The sequence below is a fragment of the Ambystoma mexicanum genome, chromosome 13 (assembly GCF_040938575.1).
Source record: "Ambystoma mexicanum isolate Mex_15411 chromosome 13, UKY_AmexF1_1, whole genome shotgun sequence".
NCBI classification, from domain to species: domain Eukaryota; kingdom Metazoa; phylum Chordata; class Amphibia; order Caudata; family Ambystomatidae; genus Ambystoma; species Ambystoma mexicanum.
The window spans coordinates 200,422,599-200,444,739 of record NC_090938.1 but is presented as its reverse complement, the minus strand read 5'-3'; the positions used below and the strand labels follow the sequence as shown (position 1 = coordinate 200,444,739).

General features: G+C 42.5%; 1 long non-coding RNA gene across 1 annotated transcript; it reads right to left on the bottom strand.

Annotated features, from left to right (window-relative positions):
• Positions 1-2,623: 2,623 nt before the first annotated feature.
• Positions 2,624-21,236, bottom strand: LOC138520110 (uncharacterized). The gene is made up of 3 exons (XR_011282793.1): positions 20,613-21,236; positions 3,304-3,388; positions 2,624-2,758 (listed from the first exon to the last, which is right to left on the bottom strand). It is a non-coding gene; the product is annotated as an uncharacterized lncRNA (long non-coding RNA).
• Positions 21,237-22,141: the final 905 nt, after the last annotated feature.

Genomic DNA, 22,141 nt, shown 5'->3' with positions numbered 1-22,141 from the left:
TGGGTATTTTCGAAAAGGCAATAGATTTGGTGTAGAGAAAACTAAATTTTACAGCGGCCACCACATTACTCCTAAACACATTTTCTGAGTGGCTATAAGCACTCCACTTTGTCCTTGGGTGATTTCTAAGACCCATCTTGTCATAAGAGGAGCACATCAAACTGAGCTGTAGTTACAGTGGTTCTTTTGTAGAATTCCTGCAACAACAAAAAGAAAGTTTCAAAACCAGAGACGCTTGCAAACAGTTTGGGGGACTGAAAAATAGATCAGGATCCTCCAAAATAGAATTGTGCCCCAACATTCTGGATGCATACATGGATGTGATTCATTCATGAATCTATATTATGTGCTTTTGCCCAGGGAGAAGCCTAGCTGGTTGGAATGTGGTTTCTATTCCTGATCTGGTCACTGCAGATGTTTGAATGCTACAGTGCACCAGACTGGAAGAGGGATGCACATCTGTCTCCCAATAGTGCTATAAAGATTGGGGTTTCTGCACCATACCATAGCCTATTTATAGAGCTCCTACCAAAGCACTTGGTGAAAAAACTCTCCCAAATGAAGATGACAGAAGCTCTCCTGTGGCATCCCCAGTCCCTATGGACTGGCCTATAGGGAACTCTGGAGGCCTCTCCACCCCGGTCCTCTTGTGTGGTATTTCCAAATGTTCCCATAGGGAAACGGTTGGACTTGCTGAACATGTGTAATATTGGGCCACTTTGAACATTATTTCCCGGGCTTCTTTTGGTTCCCAGTCCACCCCAGGGCATCTTCCCTGCTGCTCCACTCTGCACAACTTAGACTTATTCTCTCAACTATAGGAACCACATCAGCACCCCCCCTTTCTTTTCACTCTTCGGGTCTAGCAGGGTTACTTAACTCCAGGACTCTTCCTTCAATGAAAAGCACCTGCTAGACCATGCATGCATCACCTTGTGTCTGGAGCACCGGATACCATGTGAGCCAGTATATATCGATACAGTCGTGATTATGAATATTGAATTGTGTGGGCAATGGCTTGGTTATGCCATGTCCCCTGTTTTATGTTGACAGCATTCGCTGTATTTTTTTTAAATGTTGATTAAACAACTTGTAAGCCAAAATCTCACTTTTTATTGCCACTGTTCTTGATTCTCTCTTCTTTTCATGGTTTCTGGCAATGGCGCAAGCAGGTCACATTGCAAAATTGTTTTCTGGCAAAGCCACACTACACAAGATCTTGGGCCTTGCTTTCCTATGACACACATAGTGTTTGTGGACTGGTTGACATGTTTTGTGCATAAGTGTTTAGGTGGAATTTGTATCCATGCATGGTGAACATTTATTTTGACACAGTAAAGGTTATCTTCTAGGTAATATTTGCAGGGGCCAGCATGTTCCCCTCCCATTCACGCCTTCTCCTTAGTCATCAGGAGGCCTCCTTAATTCTCATAACACACCCCTATTCATCACTCCTCTTTCTCATTCCACCCCAGCAGACTCAGGCTGACCTATGAGGCAATGAGTTTTCAGCCCAACAGGCCAATGTCAGCTGGTTTTGTCGACCTATGTCGGACAATTTGATAACTGAATGCACAATGCAGGCGGTAATTTTGACATATAGTATACACCTTGTGTGCTTAACAATGGCTTGTTTACCGCAAATGTATCTCAAACATAAACCTACATGCACTACTCAGACAGTTTAATCCAAGAAGTCATGAATTGCCATTATATTGGGCGCCCTTTTATTTTGGTCCCTTCTATGTTATGTCCCTTTCCAACAATGCTGCTTTGTAATTAATATATTCCATCGTTTTAATGTATTTTTGTAGTTCTTATAAAGTGCAATGTTGTCTAGAGCACAAGTGAAGTATTTAACTTTGACACCAAGGAAACCTATATGTTTTAAAAAAAAAATTAATTACCACATTCTAATGAGCATTTATATATAGCACAATGAATGAAACCATTCAGGTTACTCCTCTGTATCTATAATATCACATCATTTTTTTATTCCTAATAAATCTTTTATAATAACAAACACTTAAAAAAACATTTAAAGTGCCATGTGCACTCCAAAGAGTGACTGTTGCACAGTGGAGGAACGTTGCTGAAAATGTTGGGGGGACATGTCATCTGAAAAAAAAATGCCCCATTCAAATGAATGGGGACAAAATCGTGTGCCATGAAAGTTGGGGGGGAACAAACACCCCTGCCCCCCCCCCCTAAAATAAAATTACGCCCATGCTGTTGCATGCCAAATATCAGCACATTATATTTTATATTTTCCAGCACAAAAATATTGAACAAGAATCTTTCCACAGCGTAATAGCAGATTGAATTTCTTGAAATATATATGTAATCAACTCCACGCGTAATAGCAATGACTCTCGCTATTATTCATGAAGAAACTGCAATTTACAATATTAAACCTGATAGTTTTCGGGCCTACTAGTTCCCCTCTTTCATACAACCATCTTCCTATGATTGCTATTTAACCAACATGTTTCGTTCCATAACTATTACTGAAAACATGATTTAAGGAACTGGGAAACCACTGGAAGAAAGCCGCAAACTAAATACCCTACCGAGGTACCTTCAACTCTTTCCAAACTGTTTCTTTAGGGATCTGTTTTTTTTATTTCATTTGAACCTATTTAAAAATAAGGAGACAGTAAACTGGGGAAAGTCAGATGGAAGTATAATGACCTGCAGACTGTGCCAAGTTGAAGACTCATGAGAAACCATAATACACCTGGTGATGGATCGTCGAGCCCTGCAACAGCAAAGAAGGAAGTTAATGTGGGAAGTGATCATCAAATATGGCCAGAGAACCACAGAAGACTGGTGAAAAATCCTGCTTTCAGGGGAAAAGACGTTGATTACCCTGACTCTGGTCAAGTTTTTAACTGTGATTAAAAAAAGAAACTGATGAATAATAGAGGAACTTCTTCTGAAGGCCCGACCCAGCGTGGCCCCACTAACCTTCTCTTTTGATGCTGATGCTCATTATTTATGCCATATTTTACATGTTTTATTTCTTTTTATTGTGGACAGCACAGTGGTAAAAGGTTGTAAAAATGTAAAACCAATATGTACCGCTTTAAACAACTAATAAAAGAAATGATGAATGCTTTCGTTTCAGAGTTTTGTGTACTGTGAAACATGTAATAAGTACCTAACAATGCCTCCATTACTGCATAATTGTACTGCTACACACAAAACATAAAGAGACCACAATGCATACAAATGCAACCATATACAGGGAAAGTAAAGTAAGCAAAAAACCAGCAGTATCACCAGAAAGTGTTCATAACCTACCTTATGAACTTCATGCACGGAAATGATTGCTGTGTTTCAGTTTTCCTTCTTCTTCTGTATATGTAGCATATGATGTGCCTGAACCCTAAGGAAAGTAGTGTAAGAATATATGAGAAGGGTAAGGTGTACAAATATAGTACCTTTTGCATTTTTAGTTTCTGACTGTCAGTAAAGAATACCACCTGGCCTAGATATGTCAATGAACAAAAACAGAGGGAGCCAGGGATGTGATGTCATTAATGACATTTGTGATGTCATCTTTGATGTCATGGGTGTTAGTCTTAGCAGAGCACACAGCTTACCATAACTGGTGAATTTATAAGGTTTTTCGGTTTTACTTGTACCCATAATATGGATATGTTGTTGGTAGTACAAAGTAAGTATAACGCCCCTTTAACAAAGTTTTTGCACTGAATGTGCTAGGTTTTTCTAGGGCAACTGAACCATAACATGCCTTTAACGTTTTTTCACTGAAAACTGAGTTTTTAGTAGCGCAACTTCACAATAACGTCCCTTTTGACAACGTTTTTCCACTGAATTTCATAGGGTTTTACCAGGATACCCTTACTCTGTATAGATGTACCCAAACAGCATACCAAATGGATGTCTGCATGCCGATGGGCACAGTAACCACGGACTGTGCATCTGTTTGCGTATATCGGGTAGCATTCAAACTGCTGAAAAAGGCAGGGGGTCTCTTACATAGTGGTACCATTCAGCAAAGGCAAGGAACATATACAAAGAGCACCATGTATGTGCATTGCGAGAAAAAATTGAGTAGGTCTGCAAACTCTGTACTTGTGAAACAAACAGAGCAAAGGCATAGAGTATATACAGCATAATGGAATGCACCAATAAGCGAAATAACGTCTGCATCCAACAATATTACCTCACTGCTGCTTTACATATGAACGAAGAAGGAAATCGCAGAGGAAGGACTGCAAAGTATTGAGAGCAGAATGTCACTACAAAGCGGTAAGTACACTGACATTTCTCCAATGATTGCACATCTTGTGCAGTGTACAATAGTGGAAAACCATGATTTTTTTGTACGCTGCAAAGCCAAGCAACCTGGAATGGCTGGAAGAGAATTTCCCTCATGACGAAATGAGTAACAAGAGTAACCTCATTGGTACGCAGCACAGTCTGAAAAGTAAGACAGTTAATATGTATGGCTGCATATACACCTAACAGATATTTTTTACTTTAACAGGCATACTGGAAATTAAATGAATATACCACAAGCAGCACCTCTTCCACAACAGCATATGGCCACAGGAAATTAAGGAAATTCTGTAAAAAACAACATAGACAGCCTGGATGCCATTCAGCTGCCTTAACAGATTTTGTACAAGGACAAATTATGGGAAAAATTAAATACAATGCCCCACCGTCACGTGTACCCCTTCCCCATTTCCCAGCCCACCATCCCCAACAATATCCCTGTGAGTAGAGACGTTGCGATGAAACCTCAATCCTTGGCTCCCCTCATGACGAACTTATCCCCAAATCCCCTGTGTATGTATCCATTTCTGCTACCCATTCCCTTTCCTAATAGTGTCTATGTATGTCAGAAATTAAAGGTGTAGATGTAAAGTGTTGCTGAGTATGTGAGTGGCTTTTCCTTTTATTTTAAAATTCCATTATGAGTCTGTGGCACACAGTACTGTCCGGGATGGCTGCAGTTAAGCAAAATGGAGTTTTTCTACAGACACCGCACCTGCCCGGCGTATGTGCAATCACAATGCAGGTACGACACCAGTACTGGCCGCAGGTCCACATCTTGCTGTGCACCTTTAATTATTTGTGGGAGCGCACGTCTGTCCGTTCCACAGCTATGAGCATGCGTATGCCATCCTCTGTATCCTGGTAACACCGCCCCTGTCCAGCATGGTGGGAAAAAGTTGTGACATACTTTCAGTAGTTCAAGGAGTCCATCCACGTCCTACGGACAGCTGTGTACACAAACATTGCACTTGTTGTAGGCTACAAACACCCAGCTTGTGGGAAAATGGTCGCCGGACATGTGTTGCAGTTTTAATGAGTCCAAGAAGCCAACCGTGTTCGTAGGACACCTATGCACATGCGCACAAAGTATTCCGCCCAATACGCGTACTGCAGACAGCTGTCCCATTCAAGAACATTTGCAACATCACTATGTGACCGCATACATGCTGCACGTGGGCCCTCATTTGCCGAACACGATCCGCGCCACCGGACATCAGAAAAGTACTGTTTTCTGCATTGTAAGAAGTGTTATTGTGAGCGTACACCCTTACAAACGTCCCATACTGTGCCATTTTACATGTAACAATTTTTTTGAACGATTTAGTCCCGCTTTCCGGTTCCAAGTGCTCCACAGCAGCCCTACCAAAGGCCACACCCCAGAGCTGCTCCACATTCTGTTTTTGGCTATGCAGAGCAGAGTAGCAGGCCAAATTGCTTTGTGCTGGAATTGCAACCATGGCTGCTTCTACTGCCTCTATGTCAGCAGCACCCTCACCCTCACCACCCCCACTTCCTTCCGAAGGGCCTCGATAAGGGAACAGGCGTGTTATGTAGATGGGATCAAGAGGAGAATGAGCATGAAGTAGAGCAAATCCCCAATGCCTGCAGCCAGCTTGAGTGTTGGGTGTGGAAACTGGTTTATAGTCATAGCATCGAATGCCAAAGCATTGAATGCCTTACCATCTAAAAAAGTGTTGAAAATAAAGAATCTAATGCAGTTTTTTATCATTTTTTTATGGGTGGGTACCCCCTTTTCTATGAGTGGGTACCCCCCTTTCCCTCCTCCTTACCCCCCAACCTCCGCAACCCCCCTTTTTTAACCTTTCAAACCCCAATATAATTAAAATAAACCCTTTACCTTAAACAAAACTGCATTAGATGCTTTTTTTAATGCTTTTTTTTAGATGGTAAGGCATTCGATGCTATGACTAGATACCATGGAAACTGCTTATCAGCGTAGGCGACATGCCGTGCTAACCAAGTGAGATGCACTGACTCGCTCACGGAAATCCTGGCTTGTACAGCTACGGCACCACCTCCATAGGACGACACCTCAAATCGAACCACAAGGCAGCAGTTCGGAGGGTAGGGCCCTTCGAACAAGGCAGTATGTTACTTTCCTCTACATCATTCTCTGCATCTGCTCCTGCCACCACCAGGAACACTGCTGTGGGGCAGCAGATCACTAAACCAGCCTTGCAGGGCATATGCAGCGCAGCAGACCCTTACATTTCAAAGGTCATTGTATTGTGGATGTACTCCGACGTGGTACTCTGCAGGGGGGGAGCAACTTCGAAGTGCTATCGAGGGTTCGATCTGGGAGCATGAGAATGACTGCCCCAACCTAAGTGAGGGCCACCCAACATCCTCCTGTCTCCGCACTTGCCCTATCTTATCCTTGTGGTTGGTGCCCCTTCCATATCCTCCCTTCCCTTCCTATCCTTCTGTGTAGTGTATTGCAAGACCAAGAAATATACAAAACAATGAAAAAACAAAAAGGTTTTAAACAGGCTCCTTTCAGAGCCACTTTCAGATTTCAAAAATTGAATTGCCAATGAAAGGATGCAGGCCGCCGCACAGCCTTTTAAGCTCCGCAGATTGCGCTGTAAATAATGGGAGCGGTGGCTCTGTCAAAAACATTGCAGTCGATCCCAGGAGAAAGTGCTGGCTCTAAAAAGAGGCTTTTTGTGGTGTTTGTGTTTTGAAGGGTTGAAATCGGCAACACCTACTAGAAAAATGCTTTTTGTACTTGAAAAAAGGCCAGTAATGCATTTTGGATAGGTCAGTGAAAAAGCTGATTGCCAGCATCAGTAAGATGAACTCCATCTGTCGGAAAACATTTTGTGCTACTAAACGTAATATTTGCATTGTGGAAGTAGGACATGCCAAGCTCTCTGAAAAAGGCACAAACAGCCTTCTTGACATTGCACCTCGCTTTCTCCATTTGCGGACCAAATGAAGAAGATCGCAGCCATATCTGTCTCTGCGTAATGCCAGAAAGAATTACTCAGGAGTTCGTAAACGTACACATGACCTGGCCAAGTGCCGCCTTCACCGCAAACTGCAAAGAAATTCCGGTAACATGTCCTAAATTGTTCCCTCCGCAATTTAGAATAATAATGTCTGGATGATCACCAAACTGGCATAAAGAGGAACCAAAATCAGCCACTCATTGCACGTACTCCATAACAGTGCACATCCACATGATGGAAAGCAAAATGTACAGCCACTCCACAGTGTTTTACATGCACTTTGAACCATTGTATGCATGAGGCCCCCAAAATCCATACACTCTGCTTCCTGAATAACACAGCCATAAGCATATGTTTCTGCATTCCTCTCTACAAACAGACCTTTTGCCACAGTGTCTGTGTACACACCACACCCAGAAACCTTTTTGACCAATCCCTTAGCCCCCGCAGTCCCATTTCCATGCCTCCTTCCTCAAAAGCCCCAGATGTGGCATGTGCGATCCTGGAACTACCGCAGTGTCCGTGGACATATCGTGCTCTGTACGGTAGTGGGGGAACAAATTTCAACCAGGGTAGGGTATTTCATCTTTAGTGGTGGCTCTGAAAAGAACCTTTTTTGTGTAGGTGCTTGTAAACAAACACCCTTTTTTGTTTTTTATAAGGGTTTTTGTTTTCTTCTCTTCTTTACATTCTTACAGTAACCTCTTCAAAGCATCCTGTAAATGGTAAATCAAAATAGCATCACCCACGATCAACATGCATCTCTCCATCTCTGGCAGACTCACTACACAGAGCAATGAAAAAAAGTATTACCAGCCCTTCCTGTGAAAAACATCCTCAAGACCTGATTGGATAACCCCCACTGTCCCAATTCCATGCCCAGCATGCTGAGAAGGGCAGGATGTGGCACGTGTGCTTCCCCAACTACAGCAAGGGCCGGGCCCCAGTAAAGCAGGAGCGGTCCTTCTTCCCTTGCCACTACTCTTTTTCCAGCACTCCATCATTGGGTACTTTTAGTCACACATGCATCCACCAATAACATACAAGACATCTGCATCTAACACTATAATTTCTGTGCAACACTCCATATGTACCAGTAAACACTCAGAGTGCAAGTCTCGTGTGATTCGAAAGCACCTCTAGTAGAAAGTTCTGTGAAACTATCCAACATGTATGCATCCAGATTCATCCAAATCGGTACCCATCACCACAACATACAGGTATAAATAGTTTATATACAGTATTTTTGCAACTCTGTTATAAGTGCCTCTGAGCAGGGTACCTGCCACTGAAACTCCATAGCATACTAAAAAAGCATTCTGTCATTTCTCCCATCACCTACCATCAAATCCCACTTGCAATGTTATATGCTTTGAAAGTTTTCATTTACCCATATCAGCCATTGTAATTTCCAAATAGTTACTCTCTTCCTTCCTTCTGTCAATTGTACGACTATTTCTGCACTAACACATCTCCTATGAAATTTGTAAAATTGTTGCATAAAAGGAGCACGGAATGTATCCTTCCAACCTAAACAAAGTACATACATTGCATGCATAGGAACAGAGTTTCTGCCAGTTACCTTGTACACTTCACAGAAAGTAACATTACTTAGAAAAGCAAAAAAAAAGGTATGTGTGCATTGACAACAGTACCAATCATAAATGTGGATACATAAATCCAACAAGTGAAATATAGGAAGCATATATGTGCAGAAAAGTGAATGGAATTTCACACACGAAAACATTTTCCCTTGCAAGCTGTTCACCTTTTCAAACTTTTTCTCACCCTTCTAAAACTAGCACTAATCCATTTGCAAAGTAAATACTCCTACGCCAATGCACACATATGCTAAAATGCAAGTCATGTGGCACACTTACAAATGAACCACTTACCCTTTACTAACAATGCTGACGCCCCCAAATCCCCATTCATATACAAAGCCATCCAATCACACACACACACACACACCCCACCCCCCCACAAGTCTTCCTGCCAACACACCCTTCTACCCTTTTGAGTAATGTATTTTCCAAATGCAGTCAGTATCAGTATGCCATTAACAAACATATATTCTTACTGTCTTCTTTGACAGTTGCAGTAACCGCCTCTGTCCTGAAAGCCAGTGGCATGTCAACTTGAAAATGCAACCCAGAATAAGGCTACTCTCGACAGCCAACAAAGTAAGTGCAGTGCCATCGTGGAGTTTCAAAATTTTACTGAGACAGTTCAGTGTTCTTGTATATTAAGGTACACAATTGTATCAACCCACTGGTATTTGCTTCATTCTTACTCATTGCACCTCAGCAGTTGCTCACTTTGTTTTATCATGTCGCCGCCATTATATTAACTCCCAAATAGCACTATAGCCTTCCCATTGTACATTAACACACTAACACACCATTACACAATCATACACCTCTATCCATATTTCTACCCTCATATTCATCCCCTCATGCACAGCTGCACACATATATATCACAAAATGTGCACACCCACACTTTCCTTCTTTCTCCAACAGCTGCTACAGAATGCCTAGCAAAAAGGAACTCAGTACAGAATAACACAGAAATAGACCCGCTCTACCTAAAAGCATAGGACGTAGCCATCCACCCCTAGCCAATTTTGTACAGAAAGTTGAAACAGAACAGCTAATACAGTCACCACGGAAAACATAAAGCAACTACCAGTAAGGAAAATTAAATGCCTCTGTCAAAATGTAGAAATGAAAAGAAAGGTAGTGAAAAGAGTGCAACTGTCACTACTGGTATTGGAGCATGTTCAAATGCTAATGTCACCACAAGGAAGCATTCCCAAAAAGTTATTTTACAAAATATGTTCCACCACAGAGTCCTTCAGAACCTTATAAGTAGAGGGGAGAAATCACCCTGAAACCTTAAACATTACTGCAGAAAAGTAATCCTGGAAGCTCTTGTAGACAGTGCAATGCTCCCGAAACGACAATTCTTTCTATCCATTTTAAAGGGAATGAAACCACTAACAAAATTAATTTGTAAACTACAACCACTACTTTGAAACAAACGCAACATCAGCATAGATACCTTTGGCAACATCAGTACAGTTGAGTGGAGTCACACCATCAGCATAGAGCCATACTTCAATGAAGAATCATACAAACAATAGCACCGTACAAGGGTATGAAAAGGTAGAAAATAGCATAATGGAAGAAGAAACACTACTTTCACAAATATCCCCATCAAACTTAGATGCCACTCTCCATGGTACCGAACCAATATGGCCCATCTACAAATGGCCTTGCACATCAATGTGTAATGGTCACCACAACTCTATCAAGTCCTTGCAGCAATTCCTGAAGCACCATGTGAAAGGCAATGACAAGGGAAAAAGTAAAATACTACAAACTATAAACTCCTGTCCAGTGCCGAAATACACAGGAGTACGAGGACATTTGTTAGCCTGCATTTCTGGACCTGTTTGCAAAAGCACCTTCCACCATATCACAATGTTAGCAACACACCATTGTAGTGTAATAAATAAATCTCATTTACAAAGTGTACTAAGCAAAAAGTACTCAGACACAAAACTATAAGTAAAAATGTAAGGGGTGTAAATTACAATGCAAATGTGGCAAGCAATGGTGTATTGAAACTGTCAGCAATTGTTGAAATAATTTATTTAAACAGTTCATACCGGTTGTGTTTACAAATGATAGTCCTGCACAGAAATGCTGCAAACAATCCTATAAACAGTTACAGTGTCTCAGAAATAGGGCAGGAATTGGACTACTATGCTAGAATGGTAGTCACGGTAAACACACAAGGAGATCCACAGGAAGTTGTAATGTACTTACTGCAAGTATTGGAAAGCAGAAACATACCCATAAACAAACTCTTTCAGATTTCCTACAAGTGGAAACATACATGCACTCTCTGCAATCATTTATTTGAGGAAGAAGACCCTAACAAACACTTTCTCTATGTATCTATACCTAACGGTGATTCCACTCCATTTCAGAAAGTGATACAACATGCAAACCATAGCATATTGTGTAGGCCTTACAATTTTGATAATTGTTCCACCTTACGTATAAAATCACATAGGCAATACGTAATATGAATTCTTTAAACATACAATGCAGGTGGAAACAAAAATAACTGCAAGCTTACTACCTTCACTCACGGACAGGTATCACTTGGCAACAAAACCTTCACGCCAATAGCCATAATGTACCACACCGGCGACATAACAAGGTCAGGTCACTATACTGCATACATTAGAAACCAAGTACAATCTTTGAAGAAGTTGTAAAGGAATAAGTTTCCTTTCATGAAGGAGAGGCACAAAAATCTCCTTGCCCAAAGCCACTAAAGTGCGTAAGATGGCCCTGCCACCCACGTATGCGCAGCAATCACACACACAGTCCCCCTTCATACACCGTTGATTCGTAAGACACTGCACATATAAATAGTAGCTAGGGCCCGTTAATGTACATTTATAGATTGTGTGAGCTGTACATTCATTGCACCATGTATAAGGTACCAGCATGTCTCAATATACGTAAAAGTAAGTTCTATGTAACTGAACTACTTAGAATCGGGAATGCACGATGAAAACACGTGTTAACACGTTGTTGCCTGATTTTGTTTTTGAAGCCGCATGGTGGCCGGAAATTGAAACCTAACATACCTCTCTATGAACAGAGGAAATGCTCATTGTAAAATAGGCTTGAGCTTTATGCATGAATTGCTCCTATCAAATTTAAAAAGAAAATGAAAGATAACTTAGTGTTGCCGCAGCACACATTTTCCATAAAGGTACTATGCAAGTATTTAGTACACCGTACATTGCGATTTCCTGGAGGGCACAGTATAACCATGGAATTTACAGAAATTATGTTAGTACAACTGTACATAACATGTGTATTGGGATTAAAATTTAGTAGGATAGAGTTTGTTGTGCATAACTATTAATGTACCATCCCGTACACTTTGTCCGTTTGCAATGTAGTGGGTTTTGTAAGAATAGTTGTGCACGCTGCATTACAGTACCATCTCTGCAGCATTCAGCCTAAATGAGTACTATGATTGGTGTTTGTTTTGTTCACATGGTTCTCCAGGCCATTCAAACCTATATATGGAGCACAACAGTGAAAATGAACGCAACTTCTGCACTGAAACAGTACACTGTATGTTCAATCGTGTGCTAAAAGATTGGCTGTATTGTCCTTACAATGATCTTTCCAACACTTAACAGTTTTACGTGCCATCATTGTATTAAAAATATTAACGGTCAGAGGCGCATATAGCACTCGGCTGGCACACAAACGTCGACAGCTAATATTTTACTGGTCAATGTTTTGGAAAAACACCTCCTGCATTGTCCTGCAGTCGGAGCGGTCCCTTAGTAGAATTATTTTATTTTGTATGTTTGTTTGGGCACTCACAAAGAGAATGTGTTGTGGGTCTGAGGACACTCACTGGCAGTGAGATCTGTTGTGAAAAGCAAACACCTGAAAGAAGGGTCTATTGGCAACGTTTGAAAGACAAAGGGCATTTGTATAGCTGTGGAAGGAGAGTGGCACCTACAAAACAGACAGCAAGCCTGTGGGTGAACATCCTTCGGTACTCATTATCACACAGTAGCTCACCCTAAGGTGCAAGAACCGGCCATCTAGGGCCTTTTGTGACATCCTTCCCTCAGAGCCCTTGTCCTTTACACTGCCACTGATAATGGCTTCTGAAATGTATTTTTATTCGTCTTTGTTTGCAGATACCTGATACCTTACTGCCCGTGTCACTCCTTCCACTTACCAACAGACGGATTGTGGAACAATCATTACAAGATTACCATAAGCGGTGTGTAGACGCTCATCGTTATCTGGAGGATTGCTATGGCCCTGTAATTTGCGTTTCCGGCAATAAGAAGCACCATGCATACCTTTATGATGTAAGACATCACAAAAACAACAACTGGCATCTTTCCTAACTTAAAAAGAAAGTGTGTTCTCCCATACAGACCACCAAGGACCATAAATTAATCCTTTTGCTGCTTTGCCAGATGACAAAAGAAGTACACAAAAGCACAAATAGCATTCTACGTGGGAAGTTGCCCGCAAAATGAAAAAAGCGTGCATTTCAGGCAGCTTACACTTTCTTGTGAACATTCTATGAAAAATGAAACCACTGATGACAGTACACAGTGTTGTTCAGAAATTATGCAAATATCCTCTGACCAACTGCTATGTATAGGAAGAAGTTTTTTTCCTGTTGTCCGGACATAGGTGTTCACATGGCACGTTGGGCCACATTGGGCACGAACGTTATGAAAATAGCAGTAGTATACGGTTTGAGCTAGTATTGTCTGCAAGTAATGTCACCTATGGGGGACGATGTAGTGGCACGTCCTCACTTAAAGTTAGTGCAAGTGATGCACTCATAGCAGTAGAACAAAATGGCAATGTCGAGCGCGTTCTTAGCGCATCTGAAAAAGTACACAAAACAAAGGTAATGGTGAAATGGCCAACCGTCCTGTATTTTGTGGGAGTTTCCTGCATTGATGGTTTTGGCGGGTGATTTGCTGGCGCTCTGTGCTGACCTGTAAACATGCTGAATTTGCCTTCAACTTTGAAAACATAAATGCAACTGTGTCATCTGATTATGTCTTGGCCTAAGCACACTTGCATCACTTTCGCATCATGAAACAATGTCGCAACATGTGAACCTGAAACCATTGCTCGAGAAGCCATTTTGTGTAAGGGGGGCCATTTTCAGTTTTGTTCTGCTCTCTGCTCCTCATATATATTCTGGTTTTCAACTTAAGCACAGTAACCGACCGCTGCTTGAACTTTGAGCTGTTTACATAGTTAGGAATGCCAGTCCACCAAATGAATTGTTTGTCTTATAATGAGAGCACCTTGAAGCTGAGAGCATGACTAATCAGCAAACCCAGGTGCCATCCAGTCTCATTAGGCCATTATAGCAGGTAGCTAGAAAGAATTATATATGGCTGTATGTGCTCCGCCGTGGGAGCTGTTATTCATTTCTCCTTCAGAACTGTCTGACCTTAGCACAGAAAGATAACGTTAGCTGGTAAAGCAAGGAATGCCACCTCGTTATAGGGAACATGATATGCCTTCCTCCGTTCAGATGCACCCGGTTCTCAGATAGTAAATTGTATTGGCACTGGTGGCAAGAATGTATAATGTTTAATTAGAATGAATTACGCAGTAACCCCTTTTACCCTAGCCTGATGATGTCTCATCAAAGGGGGCCGGGTAATGCCTGCTAATGTTGTGAACTTTGCTATATATGTGACTGTTTTACTGATGCTCACTCTCTCTCCCCTCACGGTGTCTGCCTTACACGTCATGGGGTGCTGAGATCCATTTGATCAAATGCTGTTATTGAATAAATATATTTGACTTCGAAGCCTCGTGGCTGGCGTGTCATGAGTATATGGTTGGATGCCTTAATTCCGGTTTTTGATCCATCACACCCACTGTCAGATTAAAGCATTTTGTGCCCTTATTGCACACTTCTGTGTAATAGTAGAACGGCAGGGCAGAAAGGCGGTTGGGGAGCTCTGCCTAGATATGCGGCATGCAGCTCTCCCAGTATCTGCGGCATTTGAAGATGTTGCTCTGTGTAAACAGAGCATGGCAATGGCAGCAGAGAAACGTCAATAGGGGCCAGGAGGGATATTACCATGCACTATTGTGCTTTAAGAAATGTTTACTTGGAGTGTTTACAAGTGGCAGTGCAGCATGTTGTCTTTCAAGTAAGACTGTAATTGTCAGAATGAAGTGTAATTTTTTTTCTCGCATAGTAGTGTTTCCTCTACTAATGTACCTTCCTTGCTGGATGGGGGAGAAAAGAATAACAGCATAGACATGTAGCTGAAGAGATTTGTATAACCAATTATTAGTGCAACGGTAGGTCATTGTGAAATGCTCCTTTTGTTGTAATGGGATATGTTTGTTTCCAAATCATTTCTATAAAGAAAACATCTCATAAATAAGTTTGTGAAGTACACCTTCAACTGTATGTGGGTGGCTGTGTACATTTTCCATATTGTAAATGTTTGATGCTGAGGAATTCCTTTCATGTCGCAATATCGTACTGCACTTCCTAAACAAAGGGTCTCATTAGGGACAAACCATAGCAAACGCAAATGGTGGCATGTTGCTCCCTAATGTGGAACAAGTGCAAATACCTACACCATATGGAGGGGTACCCATGTCAGCTCACTTCTGGTGCTCTACCAAGTCAAAAATGTCCTCCATAAACATTGTGTAAAGGTGAGAGATTAAGAGTTAAATCTGGGTACAACGCAGCAACATATGGTTATAACAACAGTTTGTTTGGGTGTGCTCAGACCTTTTTTCTGCGCCAATCATTTAATTCCTCCTGTTGCAATGTTTTCATTTTCCAAAATCAAGATTCCAATTCAATTTGTGCATAGAATATTTATTTCTGATTCAGCCCTTTCTGAATGACATGTGTTTCGGCATTAGAACTCTGCCTTTCTCAAATCCAGGCTGGTCTATTTTACAACAAAGAAAAAGTGATTACAAAATTGTTTAGGACTTGTGTCCTTGCTGATCAAAGAAATATTAAACAAAAAAACAATAAACATTTTGACACCCATTGTGATTTCGAGCAAAGTGAAAATGAAATAAATGGTTGTGGAGTCCCTAAGACATACAACAAGAGCAGATGTGGGGTTGGGGTTTGGGGGGCATGGGTTTGAGACCGCTTGTTAAAATGATTAGAACATATGCATGATGTACACTGAACTGTTTCCCCTACTTGTTTTTGGTTTTGGGTTGGTTTGTTCCCTAAGTCTATTGGAACGGGGTTCCAGACTATCACATATTTTTGTTTCCAAAAAACGTCATGTTATACTTATATGGTGTCTTACCATTGTTGTTGTGGTCCAAGGTAAATAGCTGCGTCGTACTGTTGTTGAATTCATGGGCTCAAATCCTTCCTATTGGAAAAGTAAACAGAGTGTGTGGTATCTTTACGGTTGTCCTTACATGTGCAGAACGTTGCCTAGTATTTTTGAAAAGGCATGTTCCCTCTGTTTGCACCGTATGCATATGAGACGATCATCCTAATTTAAATTACGTGTTCATGACTGACCAATTCTCAAACATCTCGGGCTGAACTATTACGAATACGTGTTATACATATGTCCTACAAATTGCACATGTTAACTCTTAAAAAGTTTGTCACAACATATTTTTGCTGTTCGTATGCTTACTTTATTTCACTTACATCTTTTACTACGTGGTCTTAAATGAGCGGGTTACTTATGCGAATTGCGCTTGTTTACTCTTTAAGAGTTAATGGCAGCATATTTCTACTGTTGGAGGTTTGGGTTCAGTACACTTGATTCATTTTACAAATACTTACAAGTCTTAAGTGAGCGGGGTACTTGTGCGAATTGCGCTTGTTTACTCTTTGAAAATTAACGGCAGCATATTTCTACTATTGGAAGTTTCGGTTCCATACACTTGATTCATTTTACAAATACTAGCATTGGCATTTGTAGCTGCGTGGTCCTGATTCAGCAGGACAACTGGTAATAGCTCACGATATAAGGTGGGCTTCCAGCTGGCTTTAGGGCTTACCTGAAAGGTATGTGTCTCACGCTTCAAGTGTCTTTTTGGTGGATTACTCAACTGGTGTCTCGTTGATGGTAATATGCCTAGGGCATCTTAGTAATTAGTCCTACCTTCCTTTCCATTGTATCAACGATGGGGGCCATACTTAGGGCTGGGTTATGCCATGTTTACCAGTGTTGGTGATGGATATAGCCCAATTTTTATCTTATAAGTGTGTCTCTTTTTCACAATTCGTTTTCTTTCTGTGTGTTTCATGGGGAATAGGAGAGACCTGATCATTTGATTAGTATTTATATTTTTACAGAAACGTACAGAGGAGGGGTGCTCTGTGTTGGTTGCACAGTCCCTCTTTCCCTGTATTGGCTCTTAGTGACAATTGTTTATACATGAAGTGGTTGTTTAGCTGAGTTTAGACGAGCATATTGAATATATTAATAGAGCATTAATCTGCTTGGCGAGACAGTGTATTGATACAATTGTGTCGCTATGCATTGTGATTTATGTAGTTGGGGATGAAAGTTATTTCCAGTACTCCACTTTTTTGATCTCGCATCTGACTATTCGAGATTCTAGTTTGGTTTTCATTTTAGTTGGTGGAACAATATGTTACATTGCTAAAGTGTGTGATTACAGACTCCTGTAGCAATGCATTGTGGTTAAATTTTGATATGTTCTAATCTTTTTTGTTTTTCACCGTTTATCTCACCATTTGTACATCATGGTTATGTTGTAGTTCCGATTTCCATGGCATTTTTACCATTTAAATTACCAGTATACTTGCATTACACACTTTACAGAAAATGTACAATTTTGTTATCTGAGTTTAAGCCACGTTCTACAACTTTAAAGTGGTAAATAAGCTTGGCTTCTTCCTGTCGTACTCGTAATTCTGCCCATCTTTATCTTTTTTAGTCCAATAAATTTGATTTCTCTTTTATCTGAAAAAAAAGATGCAGCATTTTCATTTTTGAATGAATTAAGCCTCTGCTGCAAAACACCTTGGGAGATATCGCCATAATTTTGGGGAAAGGGGGCACAACCTTCTCTGTCAAATATTTAAAAAGTACTGGACACAATAAACCCTAACACACCACACGACCGGACGCAATAAACCCTACCCCCCCCAGACTGGGTCTCGAGTCAACAGTTTGTGCCCAAGTTGTTTCGTACCTGCTCCAATTCCATCCAGCAGTTTTTGCTGTGTTCACTGGAGCAACAATTTGTCTTTTTTTGTCTATGGGAAAATTAATTCGGACTAGCCCGAAACTGTTTTTTTGTGTTATCTTAATTACTTTTTTTTATTTTTTAATGCATCTTTGCCAACATTTCAATCTAGCGGGGTCAGTGCGTATGATTATGTCTGCAAAGTTTCTACCAAAATCGTCATATTAGTCAAATGTTATTGGCAAATCATTTTTCGGATTTCCTATTGCACTAAACATGCAACTTAAATATAGTACTATATATGCATGTTCAAAACTGGAAAAATGAACAGCATTGACTCCCTGTTCCCTCTTCCGCCACCCACCCATACCAGTCAATGGGGCCCACCTAGAGTATAGGAAACATGCTGTGGGTAAGGTGGTGATGTCGGGTGGGCCCCCAGCCAATTGGGCCCACCCTGAAGTTAAGGAAAAGCACAGGGCACATGCTGCACAGTGAAAACGGGTGGCTCCAAATGATGGACGGGGTCCAGCATGTGACATCCAGGAAAGGCACAGCCCGCAACATTCATCCAGCCAGCTTTACTATCAGCCAGCTGTGTCACCAGCCAGCATTTCCTTTAGCCAGTAGACAGCACAGAGCCAGCGACCCAGAACAAACTTCTAGGTAATGTAAAGGAGTGACTGACTGCAGCAGTCACCCCATTGTGACATATGTTTATGTTGTATGTAAATATGTATGTTTGTTATGTGTAGTTAATTATTCTTAAGTAGATTAACTGTTAAGTAGGGTGTAGGGGAGTTAAAGACAATGGGCCTCATTACGAGTTTGGAGGCAGCCATGGTGCTATTAGCACCATGGCTGCCTCCAAACCCGTGTCCCGGTCTGGGTAGTCGGAATGGGGCCTTACTGGGTCATTCCAACCTTCGAAGACCCGGTAAGTCCCCATTCTGAAAACCATTCCCCATTCCCATTCGAGCACCCATAGGGCTCAATGGGAATGGGGAAGGAGCTAATAACGGGCCCGCAAATAGCGGGCCCGTTATTAGCTCCCTGGTCCCTTAACGGGTCCCGCTAAGGGCAGCTGGTAAAACCAGCCGGCACTAGTGGGACCCGCTAAGGGACCTCGGAATGCAGCGGTAGGGGGTTAACGGCACCGGCATCCTTACCAGTGCCGTTAACCCCCTACCGCCATACTCGTAATGAGGCCCAATGTTAAGTAAATTAAATGTTAAGTAGGCCAATAATTAATTTAAGAAGGGAGGATAGCTCAGGGGCAAAGCGCTCGCTTGGAAGCAAGACGACGTGAAGCAACACAGGTTTGATCCCCGGGTCCGCGCTTAGAAATCGCCAAATCTAATTCCAAGGGGGTAGAGGGGATGTACAGGTACTCTGGCGTGAGGTAGTGGGACAGTGTGTTGCCCTGCCTGAGGCCGCCTAGCAAAATGGGATCACCCCCAGAGGCCATCCTCTGGCCTCACACTCCATGTGGGTGGTACCTGAGGTTAGGAAGGGGATTGGCTGCAGGACCCTAAGGGCCCCTGACACCCACTCCAAGGCTGGGTGAGCTGACATAGCTAGTCTCCAGTCAGTTGGAGCTCAAGCCAGTGGACTCCAACGGTAAAGGGAAAATAAATTAGTGCTTTTCTTAAATAAAGAGGGGTCCCTGTTGGGACCCCTATAAAATTCACCCTGGTGTCCGTGTCTGTTTGTGATCAAGGAACTCAGGGTGTGGCCCATCTCCTGTTAACAGAGATTTCATTTTGGCAGGTGCAGCGCCCCTCGCCTATGCAGTTGGATGGGTGAGTGGTTCTGATGAGGACTGTCGCTGGTTCATGGTTAGAGGTGTGTACCCTTGCTTGAACCAGGGCCGGGAAACAGGGGATACTCTTGCACACCCCAACTCCACCTCCTCGCCCACCGGTCTCACCTACTGGCCAAGCCTCTCATTCATTTACCTGCCTCTGCAACACACAACTCTTTTTAGTTTGGGCTATTAGGTGTTGCTTGCAACACCTATAGGCCGAACTAGTGCAGTACCATTAGGGAAAAAGGGCATATGAGGAGGGACACAGGGCCTGTGGGTGTTGCTTGGTTATTTGTCCACCCATTGACTGCCCATGGCTGTGCTAATCCCTATGGTCATTTTACCCAGTTCCTACCCGTGCCCACCCAAACACCTCATCATTGGAACTCTTTGAGCTTGCTTTATTCAAGCCTTACTATCAAAGTTGGCACGTGAAGTGCATGCGATTGTTTTTTCAAAGCAGTCTTCAGAGTGTCTATGATTTAATTGAAGTTGTAAACCTGGTCTGCTCTGAGATACTCGATTTATAAGCACTCTGCATGTCCTTCACTGAAGTTATGTTTAAAACAAGCATTGACAAAGGCAATAGTTTTGGCTTGTATTAAAGTATTAGGCATTTGCCAGGCACTGCTATTAGATGCCCTGGTACTCGCACATGCTACCATCAATGACCAGTTAATACCTCTAAGGCTGTGCATGGCAAGTGCCTTTCTCATGCTTACACTAAAGTCCAAACTGCTGGCATTACCAATGCATGTCCTTAATATTCTTGCTGTCCTGCCCTGCGATCCAATCACGTGCTCGCTCTTCCTGTAGTCTCCTCCTGCGTCTTAAGGACAGCTCGCCCCACGCTCCATCATCTGCTTCCATGTGCAGGTTTTCTGTGGTGGTAGAGTTTCCTCTGCAACCTCTTTTGTGGGCGGCGCAGGAAACACGGTCCAGAGACAACATAGGGTTATTCTCTGGGCTGGTCATGACTGGCAGTGGTGAGGCAGAGAATAACATACATGTAAACCATACTGCGTGAACTCGACATCTTTTTTTTGCTCACAAATCCAGCAGGCGAGCTGTTCCGCATGGCCCAGGGCATTGACACCTTAAGGTGCCTGTTGCGGGACGTACAATGTAAAACGGAGCACTTGAGAATTTTAGAAATGGTGTCTCAGGGCTTTGAAGAGCCTGCGCTTGTATCGAGGACGGCGTTCACGGGCATTACAGCCCCGATTACATCTCCTCTTTCATCCAGCCGGAAAAACAGGGAACGCAGGAGAGGATTAAGCGACGCCCGAGTGCTCTGGCGAGAGAACAAATGATAATACACTGGTTATTTGGGAAAAACAACCCACGGCACGTGCACAGCACATACGCAGCCCAGTTGTCAGACAAGCTCTTCGGGGGCGGAGGGGCGTGCACAGGAAGCGGGAGCAATAATCACTCTCAACCAATCACAGCCGGGTACGCCGAGGCACAAGGCGGGATAGCAGCTCACGTTTCTCACATATACAAAACTAGAGTGCCTGTAGCACTCAAGAAGTTAATGTGCGAGGGGGAGGTAATACTTAATAGTTCCTGCCAAGTGACATATATTTGGAAAACAAATTTGGGCGGAATTTCTGTTTATGAAGTTACCTCAAGCTGTACGTCAAATGCAGTGGCGTCGCTAGGGGATAGGGGGGGGGGGGTGTTCTGGGGTGCGCGGCCCCTCCTCTGAAATCCTGGGCTCACCCTTGTTCTCCCCCCCCCCCACATCAGCTGGGCTACTTTCTCTGCACTGTCTGCAGTGCACAGCACTGCAGACAGTTGTGTCCACCCGCAGAGCACACACACAGAACCGCAATCAATGCTGTCCACAACAATGAAGAGCTGTCAATTTCACCCTGCAGCCAAGAGCAGCCCTCCAATCAGAATGTAGCACACAAAACTGCTAATGAAGGGTCATTAGTGATTTAATGGTTAGTGCCTACAGTCTGAAGGGAGGGGAGGTGCAGTGGGGTGTGGTAGTTGATGTGCACAAAAGGTTATTTGCAGGAGTGCTTCTCATGTCACTTATTGCCCTTTTATAGGCCGCCCCCTACTTTTGACTTTGGTCCCCCTACTTTTGTCAGTAGCCCCCTCTGTGCCCCTCCTACATTTGATTCTTGGCAACGCCACTGGTCAAATGACATGATTTGCTGAAAAAAACAGTGTGTCCAATGTGAATTTGTTGCAATAAGTATACTCCGATCATCAGTCATTGCATGTGGCAAAAATGATCATTCAGACTTAAAATGATATATG